The sequence below is a fragment of the Camelus dromedarius genome, unplaced genomic scaffold (assembly GCF_036321535.1).
Source record: "Camelus dromedarius isolate mCamDro1 unplaced genomic scaffold, mCamDro1.pat HAP1_SCAFFOLD_45, whole genome shotgun sequence".
NCBI lineage: Eukaryota > Metazoa > Chordata > Mammalia > Artiodactyla > Camelidae > Camelus > Camelus dromedarius.
The window spans coordinates 867,068-880,702 of record NW_026989855.1 but is presented as its reverse complement, the minus strand read 5'-3'; the positions used below and the strand labels follow the sequence as shown (position 1 = coordinate 880,702).

General features: G+C 55.1%; 1 pseudogene; it reads right to left on the bottom strand.

Annotated features, from left to right (window-relative positions):
- Positions 1–13,635, bottom strand: part of LOC135320980 (uncharacterized) — a 59,321-nt pseudogene that overhangs the window by 7,492 nt on the left and 38,194 nt on the right.

Sequence of the window (13,635 nt, the reverse complement as noted above, 5' to 3'; positions counted from 1 at the left end):
GGGTCTGATCCTCCCCACAATATCCGACCACCACTCCAGCCTTCCCATCTAACCGCCCCCCCCAACATCATCAACATACTCTGGCAACTAAAGGGTGAATCCTGGGTACAGCAGGAGTTTCCAAGGAAAAGCTACTCATGATAGTTCATCAGGCTAAATATTTTGAGTCCCACACCTAGGTTCAGGGATGCCACTTCCAGATCCCAGTGGGATCATCATGATGGTCCTCCAGGACTTCAAGAGACCTAGTGTCCTAGACTCCAGCCCTGGAGAGCTCGGTATCCCAGCATCTGTGGACCCTTGCCTCCTGGCTCCAGTCCCCCAGCTGTGGCCCAGGACCTAACTTTGGGGGGTAGTGGAGGATGTATGTCTTCTGCGAGGGTGGGGCTGTAACACACAGATGGGTTAAGTGGGGGAAGAGGGTTTTGGGAGCAAGAACTGGGGTGGGTTAGGGCTGGAAGTCTGAGCTCACGAGGGCCAGGATTTGACTCTGTCTGGGCTGGAGCTGAGGGTGAAAGGACTAATAACCATGACGATCATAGTAACAGCAACACTTGGATATCAGTGTTGACAGTGCATTAGGTCTCTGCATCATCACAGCCACCTAGTAACACAGGTCCTATGAGCTCCTGGGGGTCGGGTTCTCACTTGGTGCCGGGCATGCCGCATGGGAGCCTATTACAGATGAGATGTGTGGAATGGATCTCCCCCAGGCCTGGGTCTGAGGGAGATGGGGGCCTGGGTTGACTCCTGGGGTTGAGGTTGAGTTCTGGGCCTGAGGGTCTGGAGGGGGCAGAATTCCCAGGGGCTGAGGTTCAGTGTGAGTTTGGGTGAGAAGATGAAGAAAGATGAGGGCCAGTGGTTGAGGTTTATGGCTGCAGTTGAGGTCTGGGTGTTGGAGCAACATCTAGGAGGAGCTGGGGACTGGGATGTGGCAGGGGCTCCAGGGTTGAGTTGCGGTGAGGTTAGGGGTGAAGGGTTGGTGGGGAGGAACGTGGTGGCTGGTCTCTACCAAGAGAGATGTTGGGATTTCTTCCCTGCTGGTGATTGTTTCCACACGCAGTATGAGGACCAGCTTAGCTGAGACACCCACAGCTGGCCCTTCACTCCCACTTCAAATGCCTTATGCTTAGAGCAAGCCCCTTAGTCCCCAAATCCCTCCTCCCAAGGCCGCTGGGGGAGAGGTGACCATGTGCTGTAGAAATAATGTCTGTGCTGCATCCCTGATGTTGTACTGGATCGTTGAATTTGGAGGCGGGGTCAGTAGGCATCCAGGAATTCGGCCCTCCTCCCCTCACCACAGAAAACCAAGATGACAGCAGAGGCTAAAATCACGTTTATTGGGAGACACAGGCATGTCATGACCACTATATTGTGTCCACTGGGGAGGGGAGGGGGTGCAGAGACTGATCCCTAACACCCACTCCGAAACCCAGTGACTCATTCCTGGATATAGAGGCTGCTGGGGGCAGTAGATCATCTGCTGGGCGTGTCTCCACTACCACAGGCCTGGGGAAGGAAGAGAAAAATCTGTTTACTCATTCATTTGTTAATTCATTCATTCCTTCATTCATACATATATTCACCAAGAGTCTACAGAGGGTGTGCCAGCACAATGCTGGGCTTCAGCAGTGCGAGAGCAGGCAGGGCTCCTGCTGTCGAGGAGCTCAGTCTGGAGCAGCAGCCCGACATGAATCAGTGAATGACGTGAGTGCTGGGTACTAGGATGTGGCAGGGGCTCCAGGGTTGGGTTGGGGTGAGGTTAGGGGTGAAGGGTTGGTGGGGAGGAGAGTGGGGGCTGGTCTGGGAGGGTCAGGGTTAGGGTGAAGGTAGGTGTGGGTACTGAGTGTCCAGCCAGGGGTCACGGCTGAGTGGTGGAAGGAAAGCAGGGGCTGAGGTTGGGGTCATGGATGGTGGGGCTTGGTGGGGTCTGTGGCGCTCTCTAACATGTCCACGTTGTCGTAGTCATCTTCGGACTCTGACAGGTTCCTCCTGAGGAGGGACAGGCATGAGCCTCGGGCGGTCCCCACACCTATCCCAGCCCCCCTCCCACGCTGAGGGTCCCTGACCTAGGACTGCTGCTCTTGAAGCCTCCAGGGGGTTGTAAGCGAGCCTGTGGGATAGGAAAGGGTCAGCAGTGGCCCAGGGGTAGGGGAGGGCGGCGGGGCAGTGGGGAGGCATCTCACCTTGTCAGCTGTGGGTCTGGACTACATGCCTCTGAGCATCATGAACTCTATGTGCCGCCATGGGGTTTGGGGTGGGGTGGTATGCAGGTGACACACAGTGAGCTGGGGACATGGATTCGGGAATAGAAAGAATAGAACTGGGGTGTGGGTGTGGTCTGCAGCCAGGATCTTAGGACTGGAGCTGTCCCTTCAGGGGAGGGATCTTGGTTTACAGGGGTCTCATTTTGGGGTCAAGATTTGTGATCAGGGCGATGGGGGCTCAACATGGTTATAGAGTGTTTGTTTTTAGATTCCACTTGGGTATCTGGGATCAGAACAAGGTTTCTGAGGTCTCTGGGAGTCCTGGTGGTTATAGAAAATTTTATGGGTTCCGTGTGCAGAGCGGAGAGGTAGGGGTCTCTAGAATCATTTTGTAGATGAGGTTCTCTGGGGCCTCTTGTGGGATCAGATGGTAATGGGGGGCCTCTGAGGGTCTGTTTAGAAGTGAGGAGGATCTCTGGGGTCTCTGGCAATCTGATGAGGGGATTACAAGGGTCTCCAAAGCTTAAGGATTCTCTACTGACGACAGCAGTTCGCAACTGGGATCCCCACAGAGCTGGATCGATGGGTGGATCAGATCCGCCGAGGGATGGCGGGGGGTAGCTGGGCAGAGCGGCAGCCGCGTCAGGCCCACCGGCCTCCAGCAGCCCAGTCTGGAGCCCTCGGCTCTCCCGTAACCTCTGTGCCCCCAGCTCTGTGCCAAGCCCCCCATGCTCCCTGGCTTTTCTCCTTCTAAGAGAGGCAACAAGGGGACACCCCAGGCAGGGGAGCAGCCTGAGCAAAGGTGGGGACCGTCCAGTGCTTTTGTCATCCAAGCAAGGCCCACTCACCTCAGGCTCCTCATCTTCAATCTCGCCAACAGCTGCCCCCTTCCCTGGTTTCCTCAGTTTGTCAAGAAGCTCTAGGATCAGGCCTCTGTTTAGCCCGGGCTGGGACAACAGTCGGTGCTGGGGGTGGGAGGAGGAGGCGGTCAGCAGACAGAGGGCTGGGCTGCAGGGAGAGGGCTGGCACAGGGGCTTGAGAAACCATCTAAGGGAATCTGGCGGTGAAGGTGCCAATAGAGGAAGAAGGCAGGGAAGTCTGGGCAGCTGCCACCTGGGGGATTCTGAGGTGTCTGAAGGGATCAGACGAATTTAGAGAAGTTGGAGAATTCCAGAGGTGTCTCGGGTGTCCCCTGGAATTCCAGAGAACCCCCAGGAATGGGTCCTGAAGACGTTGGCAACTTGTGAGGTTTTAGAACTCAGCATATCTAGGGGGAAAGGTCTGGGGTACAATTTGGAGGGTCTTGGAAGGCGGAGCCCTGGGGATTTCAGAGGGAGCAGGGACTTTGAAAGGGCCATAGGCGTTCTGTGGAATAAAATCATCAGTGTTCTAGGGAGCCAAGGGAGGCCCTGGGGGGGGTTCTCACAGGGGGTGAGTTTGGGAAGGCTGCTCAGGGAGGGGAGGTTTACACTGAGCATCTTGGTGGCGCCAGGTCATTTCTTGGCGCTCTTGGTGAGGGTGACTTTGACGAAGATGTGGAAGGCAGCCGACATTGGGAAGAAAAAGGCAAGTACTGGGGGAGGGTACAGTTCAAGTGTTAGAGCGCATGCTTAGCATGCAGGAAGCCCTAGGTTCAACCCCCTCCTCTAAAAGTAAATAAATAAATAAATAACCCCCCAAAAGGCAAGTTCTGGGCTGAGGGGACCAGAGACCCTCCCATCAGACCATCAGTCCTGACTCTGCCCTCTCTCCACCGCCTTCCCATGACTCTCTCCTACCATTTGTCTTTTTCCTTTAGCCGAGGAGGCTGATAGCCACTCTTGGTCATGAGGAAGAGAATTCTAGAAAGCAAGGACAGAACATGGGATTCAGACTTCTCAGTGGAGGTCAGATCTCACGATGTGAGGGACCCCCGATGGCACTGTGGTCAGCAGAGAGCAGTGAGGGTCAGGAGGAGAATGAGGGGTAGGTTTTACGATGCATAGGACGCCACTTCCAGGGGATGCTGCTCATCATGTTACAGAGTTGCAGAGGGTTCAGGGGAGCCTCAAGGCAGGACTCCCTGCACTGGGGGCTCCTGGTGTGGACTGGAGAAAATGCTTTCTGGGTTGAGGTTCTCGGGTTGGGCTCGAAGGGAGAGGGATCCCCTGTAGGGGGGTCTTGATGTGGGGAAGCAGGCGGGGGTGGTGTTCAGGGTCAGAGTCGAGTGGGATCTCTGGGACCAGGGGACCTGCCACATCTGCCTACCTGAGAGGTTGAACGTGAAAGAGTGGTGGCTGTAGCTCGGCTAATTCCATGGCTGGGATGCCCAGAGACCAGATGTCACACAGCTCGTTGTATCCCCCCTTCAGGGCCACGGCCGCCACTTCCGGAGCCATCCTAGGGGCAGAGACCCTCAGAGAGCCAGGGGTGACATGATGAAGGGGAGGGGAGACTCCTAGGTAGGGGGTGGGGGGACAGGAGAGAGACAGGGAGCGAGCCGGAGAATGGGACCAAGAGAGAGTTGGATGCAGACACAAAGAGGCAGAGAGACAGAAATAAATACGGAGAGAGGTAAAGACAGAGAGTCAGAGATAGACTAGAAAACATAGACAGAGAGAGGCAAAGAGACAGGGAGAGCCACAGACTGAAACAGACAGAAAAGACAGCCACGGATAGATATGGAGAGACAGAGATCAGGATCAAAATCAACACAAACACTGAGAAAAGCACGTGGAGGGGAGACATGCACAGAAAGACCTAGGGAAATGGAAAACTCAAGGGAGAGCCACAGAGTACACAGAACGCTCAACAGAGAAAGGCAGAGGAAGGGCAAAAAGGCAGGATGGAGATACACAGAGATCCATGGTGGGGAAAGCCGCTGCCCACCACCACCAACCCCGCACCACCCCTGGCTGCCAGCCAGGCACCCCTCACCAGTAGGGTGTCCCAATGAAAGAGAGGCGTCGAGCCAGTTTGGCCCCGATCTGGGCCGATATACCAAAGTCAGCTGGAGGCAGAGGGAGAGACATACTGACCTAGGGTCCCTGTCCCCTCTGGCTCCCAGCCAGTCCCCCTCCCCACCCCCACCAGCCACACTCACCCAGTCTGAACTCCCCAGGGTCGTTGATGGGGATGTTGGCTCCCTGGGGAAGAGTTGGGGGATCAGAGGCTGTCACAGACACCCCTCCCTCCTGCCAGCCCAACTCTGCCTCTGCTCCCTGGTCACACACTGCCTGAGCCCTCCAAATACCACTACCATCTCCCAGAGGCCCCACCCACCAAGGCTACTTTTCTGCCCCTAGATCACCTTGATGTCCCGGTGTATCTTCTTCTGTGAGTGTAGATAGGCCAGTCCCTGGGGAGGAGGATGGAGAGAGGGGCTGTGAGTGTTCTGGGGGTGTGAGCAGAGCCCTGCCCCCACCCAGACCCACCAAGCATCCCCTCACATGGAGCACTTCCCGGCAGACATAGCTGATCTGGAGCTCTGACAGGCGGCCTGTGACTGCAAAGGTCACCCCGGCATGGTGTCAGATGGGGACCAGGAAACCTGGCCCCAGGAGCCCCTGGCTGCCACCCACACCACGTACCACATGGGGAGGGGGTAACATGAGGGGACAAGGAATGGTCAGCAAAAGAGAGAGGCAGCGATACAGGGAACCAGAGGCTAGAGGGAGATAGATTCATTCAACCGACTACACATTTACTGTGTGCCAGGTGCCTAGGTAGGCAATGGGGACACAGCTGTGGACACAGAGACAGAGATCCCCACCCTCGTGGAGAGAATGTTCCAGTGGGGGATACGGACAGTAGACAAGAGAAATAGGAGAAAGAAACAGTATGTGAGATGCGAATAAATAGAAAAAACAAAAGCAAGAAAAGACAACAGGAAATACGTGTAGGAAGGTGTATGATGTTTCATACTGGGTGATCAGCGAAGGCAACTCTGAGAAGGTGACGGGGTTGAGGATGGGAGCATTCCCACTCAACGTGAACAAGATGAGCAAGTGCAAAGGCCCGGAGGTAGGAAAGTGCCTGGTGGGCCTAGAAATTGGCAAATTGGGTGGAGTGGAGAGAAGGTGGGTCAGCCTGGGGTGGTTGTGGGCGTCAGACTCCAGTGCTGTGATGCGAAATTTGGGCTTATTGTTGGAGGGAAATGGAAGGCTTGGGAGGGCTCTGAGCAGGAGGTGATGTGACTTTGTTAAAATGAGGAAAGTCAGAGGGAGACAGAGACAGGGACAGAAAATCAGAAACAGATCCAAACTGAGGCAGACATAGAGCGAGCTGGGCAGAGACCAAGAAGTGGCAAAACAGACACATTGAGAAACAGAGATTCAGAGGGGTCAATATAGACACAGACAGAGAGTGCACAGAGCAGGTCTGACAGCTGGTGATGTGAGTCACTTCCCCTCTGTGGGCCTCAGATTCCCCGCCTAGGACTTCCTAATGAATTCCTTCCTTTCCTGAGCTTTGTGGAGACTGGGAGATGGTCAGAGACAGAGGTGCACATCAGAAATCCAGAAGTGACCATCACCTTGTCTTCCTCGACCTGATTCACTTGTACTGGTCCCTTGGGCTCTGGTGGAGAGGCGGAAGTTCAAGGTCCAATTCCACCTCATTCCCCTATACTCTGCTAGGCATCCTCTGTATCCCCAGGCAAGCAGGCTAAACCCCACCCATCACAGAGTTCCTCACACCCTCCTTCTCCCCCTCCCTGTCATCCATCTCACCAGTTATATATACCCAACGTTCTCCAGTCCCCTCTTAGTTCAGCCCGCTTCCCAGTTACGCTTCTGGTTAAGCACCGCCCAGCTACCCAGACCCAACGCCGCTAACCTGATAAGCCGCACCCCTCCCAGGACCTGTCCCACTCACCTGCGCTCATCTCGCCCCGCCAGCAGGAGAGCGCGCCGAAGCGCACGGCGTGGAAGAACACCGACTTCGCCGGCTGCCCGGGGCTCACGCCGATGCACACGGCGGGCAGCTCGGAGCCTGGCCCGGTCAGCAGTGAGAACACCGGCAGAGGCGTGGGTAGCGGGAAGAGCACCTGCTGCGGGCCGCTCGGGAAGGGGCGGACTCAGAGGAGGTTTGGGGCGGGGCCTGTGAGGGGCGGGGCCTTGGAAAAGAGTAGGCCTGGGGCTCCCGAAGGATTTCCGGAGCCCTCAGTCTTGGGAGGTGCCACCTAGAAACTTGAGGGGCTGAGGCTTCAGAGGGCTTAGAAGTTGAGGGGTGTGGTCTCAGAGTGGGCGTGGCTTCCACTAGGGGGCGTGCCGCCTTGGTGACAGCAAGGCCGGGCCCCCCAGGGGGCGTGGCCTCCGAGGCACCAAAGTCTTAGAGGCTCCAAGAACCTGAATAGGGTCTCCTAAGAGACCTGGCGGGGCACAGGGCCTGAAGAAGAATTAGGCCCGGGGCGAAGGGCGGGGCTTAAAGAACCGGAGGGCCTCAGAAGGAGGAGCCTCCAGGAGAGCAGGCTCTTGGGGAGATTGGGAAGAGACCTCGGGTGGAAGCCCGACTTCAAAGAGCTCTCAGCAGAAGAGTGGAAGGCCCCCGCCACAGAACCTGACAAAGTCCCCAGTGCTTACAGGCCCCCTATCCGGACCAGCAGGAACTTCTTCACGGGCTGCTACCACTGAAGCAGGACCACGGATGTCTCCAATGCCCCACACAGGAACGGGCCCCCGGAGCTAGCGCCCTCCGCTGTGGAGGTGGGGAAGGATGGGTTAGGGTCAATCCTGTCTCCCCTGCCCCGTGCCCCCAAAGGCCACACATCTTTCCCCGGGCTCTGGACACCCTGCCTTAATTCTGCAACCCTCTTCAGTGGCTACAGTCCAAGTCATGCCCCTGGCCCCGCTCCCCTCTGAATATCCACGAGATTCTCGCTCACCCACACAGCACGCCTGGCAGCCTTTGGTATCCTGGACCTTAGTGGAGACCATGTTCTTCCTGCAGAAGAAGGTAGGCATCAGTGTGTGGTGGGTGGGGAGTAGGGGCAGGAATAAGATATTAGAGGGGTCTGTGGAACCACTGGGGTCTCGTACCTTACTAGTAGCCGGTGGGGACTGATGTGAGCAATGGGGATTCCTGCTCTGGCCTCTTTCAGTTCCAGCAGGCCCAGGATGCTATGAGAATACAGGTGGAGGGTCTTTCCTGCAGGGTGTGGGTAGGTAGGGGAAGCAGGAAGTTATAGGGAACTGCACACTCCCAGCTTTTCCCAAACATTCCCTGGGCCCCATCCCTTTGAAACGCCCAAGCATTTAAATCTCAAGCACCTGTATTTCTTTTCTTCTCACTTATCATATTTTAAATGCCCACGAGAGGCCAGGCAGTGTGCTTGGCTCTGGTGAACAATGGTGAGTAAAATAAGTACGTTCCTAACCCTAGTGGCGCCTGTAGTCACATGAGAAACTATGGACACTTAACCAGTCAGGTGAAGTTACAAATATTACAAAAGTTTAAGAAGAAACATACCTAGAGATTTTGTAAAAGTTTCTCATCCCGTATGTGATATTAATGAGCTCAAAAATCCTATTTGGCTTGGTGTTTCCTCACAAATGAGAAATTCTTTTACACAAAGCGTTTGTAAAACAATGACAGAAAATTTTAACCTACAGCTCGCTCAATCTAGTTTAGTGAAGTGTGGGATAAGGACTGTCATATGACCATCAAAGAAATGTAAAGACAAACTCATTGTAGGAATGACCTCAAAACTGACTTGAGAGGTGGCAGTATTGTGAGCCCCATTTTACAGATGGGGAAACAGAGGCTTGGGAAGCCAAAGTCTCTTGCCCCAAGTCCTACATTGAAAACGTGGCTGGGATTTGAATTGTGGGCTCTGTGGAAGGGGATCCTAAGTGTTTTTTCAGCTGTGCCCAGATAGCTCCCACACCCTGACCATTGACTCCTTAAGATCTGACCCCCCCACTCCAACCCATACCAACCAACCCACAGCCAGACCTGAGAGAGACATGAGGACATTGTTGATGGAGTACACCCAGGTAGTCCGGCTAGAAAGAGCTGCAGAGCATTGAGGAAACAGCTCCTGTAAGACCCCAGCACCTCCCAAATCCAGCCTCCGACCCTTGGCTCACACGCGGTGCTGCCTGGCCCTCACCATCTCCAGCGTGGCCTCCTGATCATTTCGGTTCAGAATGAAAATGCCTTCCTTAGCTCCCAGGAGTAAGTGCTGCTCTTGAGGAACAGATATGAAGATGCTGGGACCTGCCTCATCATCGAGGACCTCCCAGGCCCCCTCATCTGACCCCAAACACGGGTACTCTGTTCCCAGCCCTGACCCTCAATTCTCTACTTGCCTCCAACACTGACATTTCCAGTCCCTGTTTTCCCAAATCTGAACTCAAACCCTGACCTGTCCCCTGGAGCCGGTCTCATTCTCCCCAGCCTCTGACCTCCCCCGTTCTGCTTATTCTTCCATCTCTGAACCCACAAATCCTGACCCTCTGTCTCCTCAATTCTGACCTCAACACTAAACATGCCTCCCTTAATAGCCCTCTAAATTCTATCCCCCCTTCTCACCAGTCTGCTCCCTAAATGCTACTCCTATCTCAACACTGATCCTCAAATTCAGATGCCCTGACGTATAGCTTTTTCTGTCCAGTGTGACAGAAAGTAAATTCTTATACTGTTTCCTTAACGTTTACCCTTCACTGACCTTGTCTCCACATCTTTGATCCCCAAATACTTTCCCTTTCGGCTACATTCTAATCCCTAAAACTCCTGACCCCAAAATGCTGATCTTCGCCTCTCTGCCACTAACGTCCAACTGAGGTAAATGGGGTCCATCTGTCCCTAGGCTTGTACCCCAAACGCTGGCCTTTCTGCCTTATCTGACACTCCTGGCCTCCAAACTCTAAGTTTTCTGGTTTTCACTCTCAAACTCACCTTCACTCTACCCATCTTTGATCCTTAAACCCCAACTGTCACCCCTGGCTCTGCCCCCAACACAGCTCGGCCACTCCAACCCCATTAAGACCCTCCCCTTGTCCCTGCATCTGCACCTCCATTAAGGACCCTCCCCATCCCCATCACATACTCTGAGACACTCCTGAATGCTCACATATGTTGGAGGGGTGTGTCGAAGCCGCCGTGCTGTGGATCCGGAGAGGGCAGCCATTGAACAACTTTAGGAGAAGGGCACAACCCTGGGGGGGCCATAGGGGCAGAGCAGCAGCCCATCCAGCAGAAGAGAGGAGGGGACAGGAAGGTGCCCTGGTTAAGACTCTGGAGTGCCAAGGTTCATATCCTGCCTCTGCCTCCTCAAAGGTTTATGACCTTCGAAAGCTACTTACCCCGCTGTGCCTCAGTTTCCCCATTTTGAAATGGAGGACAATATCTATCTCTGTGCTATCTATCTCCATCTGTGAAGGCATATATCATGTAAAGACATGAGGTCAGTGTCTGGCACAGAGTAGTTGCTCAACAAATGTCACCTGTCATCATTATTAGTCTTCAGCCCCACAACCCCAACCAGGCATCCCCAGCCCCGATCAGAGGTGTGAGTCCTCAGCACAGCTGGCCTCACCTTTCTCTTCATCTTTTCCTTCATGGGGGGCAAGAGCGGGGGCTGGTCAGGCTCCCGGAGGGTTGGGTTCCAGAGTGAAGGTTCTGAGATGGGTGGGGAAAATCAGCCCCCAAAGCACCCCGTGCCCTGCCCAACCCCCACCTCTGCCCACCTCCTACCCCCAGCCTGCATTGTTACCTGCATGAGCGGTTAGGTGGGGGCTTCGGGTGGCTGCGGGAGGCTGGGGTGTGCGGGGAGGGGTGGCCCACTGGCACAGCGGACCAGTACCCCTGGGCTCAGCTGCCCCTCATCCGCAGTCCCCCAAGGACCCTCGTCAGATGGAGAACGGAACTTGGGCTTTGGAAACGGAGAGGGAGAGTGGGGAAATACATCAGATGATCTCCGAGAGAGGGCACCCTGCAGACTGCCCCTGCCAGAACTGATGCTGCATCCTGGGTCTGACCCTCCCCAAAATATCCGACCACCACTCCAGCCTTCCCATCTAACCGCCCCCCCCAACATCATCAACATACTCTGGCAACTAAAGGGTGAATCCTGGGTACAGCAGGAGTTTCCAAGGAAAAGCTACTCATGAGAGTTCATCAGGCTAATTATTTTGAGTCCCACACCTAGGTTCAGGGATGCCACTTCCAGATCCCAGTGGGATCATCATGATGGTCGTCCAGGACTTCAAGAGACCTAGTGTCCTAGACTCCAGCCCTGGAGAGCTCGGTATCCCAGCATCTGTGGACCCTTGCCTCCTGGCTCCAGTCCCCCAGCTGTGGCCCAGGACCTAACTTTGGGGGGTAGAGGAGGATGTATGTCTTCTGCGAGGGTGGGGCTGTAACACACAGATGGGTTAAGTGGGGGAAGAGGGTTTTGGGAGCAAGAACTGGGGTGGGTTAGGGCTGGAAGTCTGAGCTCACGAGGGCCAGGATTTGACTCTGTCTGGGCTGGAGCTGAGGGTGAAAGGACTAATAACCATGACGATCATAGTAACAGCAACACTTGGATATCAGTGTTGACAGTGCATTAGGTCTCTGCATCATCACAGCCACCTAGTAACACAGGTCCTATGAGCTCCTGGGGGTCGGGTTCTCACTTGGTGCCGGGCACGCCGCATGGGAGCCTATTACAGCTGAGATGTGTGGAATGGATCACCCCCAGGCGTGGGTCTGAGGGAGATGGGGACCTGGGTTGATTACTGGGGTTGAGGTTGAGTTCTGGGCCTGAGGGTCTGGAGGGGGCAGAATTCCCAGGGTCTGAGATTCAGTCTGAGTTTGGGTGAGAAGATAAAGAAAGATGAGGTCAGGGGTTGGGGGTTATGGCTGCAGTTGAAGTCTGGGTGTTGGAGCAACATCTAGGAGGAGCTGGGGACTGGGATGTGGCAGGGGCTCCAGGGTTGAGTTGCGGTGAGGTTAGGGGTCAAGGGCTGGTGGGGTGGAACGTGGTGGCTGGTCTCTACCAAGAGAGATGTTGGGATTTCTTCCCTGCTGGTGATTGTTTCCGCACGCAGTATGAGGACCAGCTTAGCTGAGACACCCACAGCTGGCCCTTCACTCCCACTTCAAATGCCTTATGCTTAGAGCAAGCCCCTTAGTCCCCAAATCCCTCCTCCCAAGGCCGCTGGGGGAGAGGTGACCATGTGCTGTAGAAATAATGTCTGTGCTGCATCCCTGATGTTGTACTGGATCATTGAATTTGGAGGCGGGGTCAGTAGGCATCCAGGAATTCGGCACTCCTCCCCTCACCACAGAAAACCAAGATGACAGCAGAGGCTAAAATCACGTTTATTGGGAGACACAGGCATGTCATGACCACTATATTGTGTCCACTGGGGAGGGGAGGGGGTGCAGAGACTGATCCCTAACACCCACTCCGAAACCCAGTGACTCATTCCTGGATATAGAGGCTGCTGGGGGCAGTAGATCATCTGCTGGGCGTGTCTCCACTACCACAGGCCTGGGGAAGGAAGAGAAAAATCTGTTTACTCATTCATTTGTTAATTCATTCATTCCTTCATTCATACATATATTCACAAAGAGTCTACAGAGGGTGTGCCAGCACAATGCTGGGCTTCAGCAGTGCGAGAGCAGGCAGGGCTCCTGCTGTCGAGGAGCTCAGTCTGGAGCAGCAGCCCGACATGAATCAGTGAATGACGTGAGTGCTGGGTACTAGGATGTGGCAGGGGCTCCAGGGTTGAGTTGGGGTGAGGTTAGGGGTGAAGGGTTGGTGGGGAGGAGAGTGGGGGCTGGTCTGGGAGGGTCAGGGTTAGGGTGAAGGTAGGTGTGGGTACTGAGTGTCCAGCCAGGGGTCACGGCTGAGTGGTGGAAGGAAAGCAGGGGCTGAGGTTGGGGTCATGGATGGTGGGGCTTGGTGGGGTCTGTGGCGCTCTCTAACATGTCCACGTTGTCGTAGTCATCTTCGGACTCTGACAGGTTCCTCCTGAGGAGGGACAGGCATGAGCCTCGGGCGGTCCCCACACATATCCCAGCCCCCATCCCACGCTGAGGGTCCCTGACCTAGGACTGCTGCTCTTGAAGCCTCCAGGGGGTTGTAAGCGAGCCTGTGGGATAGGAAAGGGTCAGCAGTGGCCCAGGGGTAGGGGAGGGCGGCGGGGCAGTGGGGAGGCATCTCACCTTGTCAGCTGTGGGTCTGGACTACATGCCTCTGAGCATCATGAACTCTATGTGCCGCCATGGGGTTTGGGGTGGGGTGGTATGCAGGTGACACACAGTGAGCTGGGGACATGGATTCGGGAATAGAAAGAATAGAACTGGGGTGTGGGTGTGGTCTGCAGCCAGGATCTTAGGACTGGAGCTGTCCCTTCAGGGGAGGGATCTTGGTTTACAGGGGTCTCATTTTGGGGTCAAGATTTGTGATCAGGGCGATGGGGGCTCAACATGGTTATAGAGTGTTTGTTTTTAGATT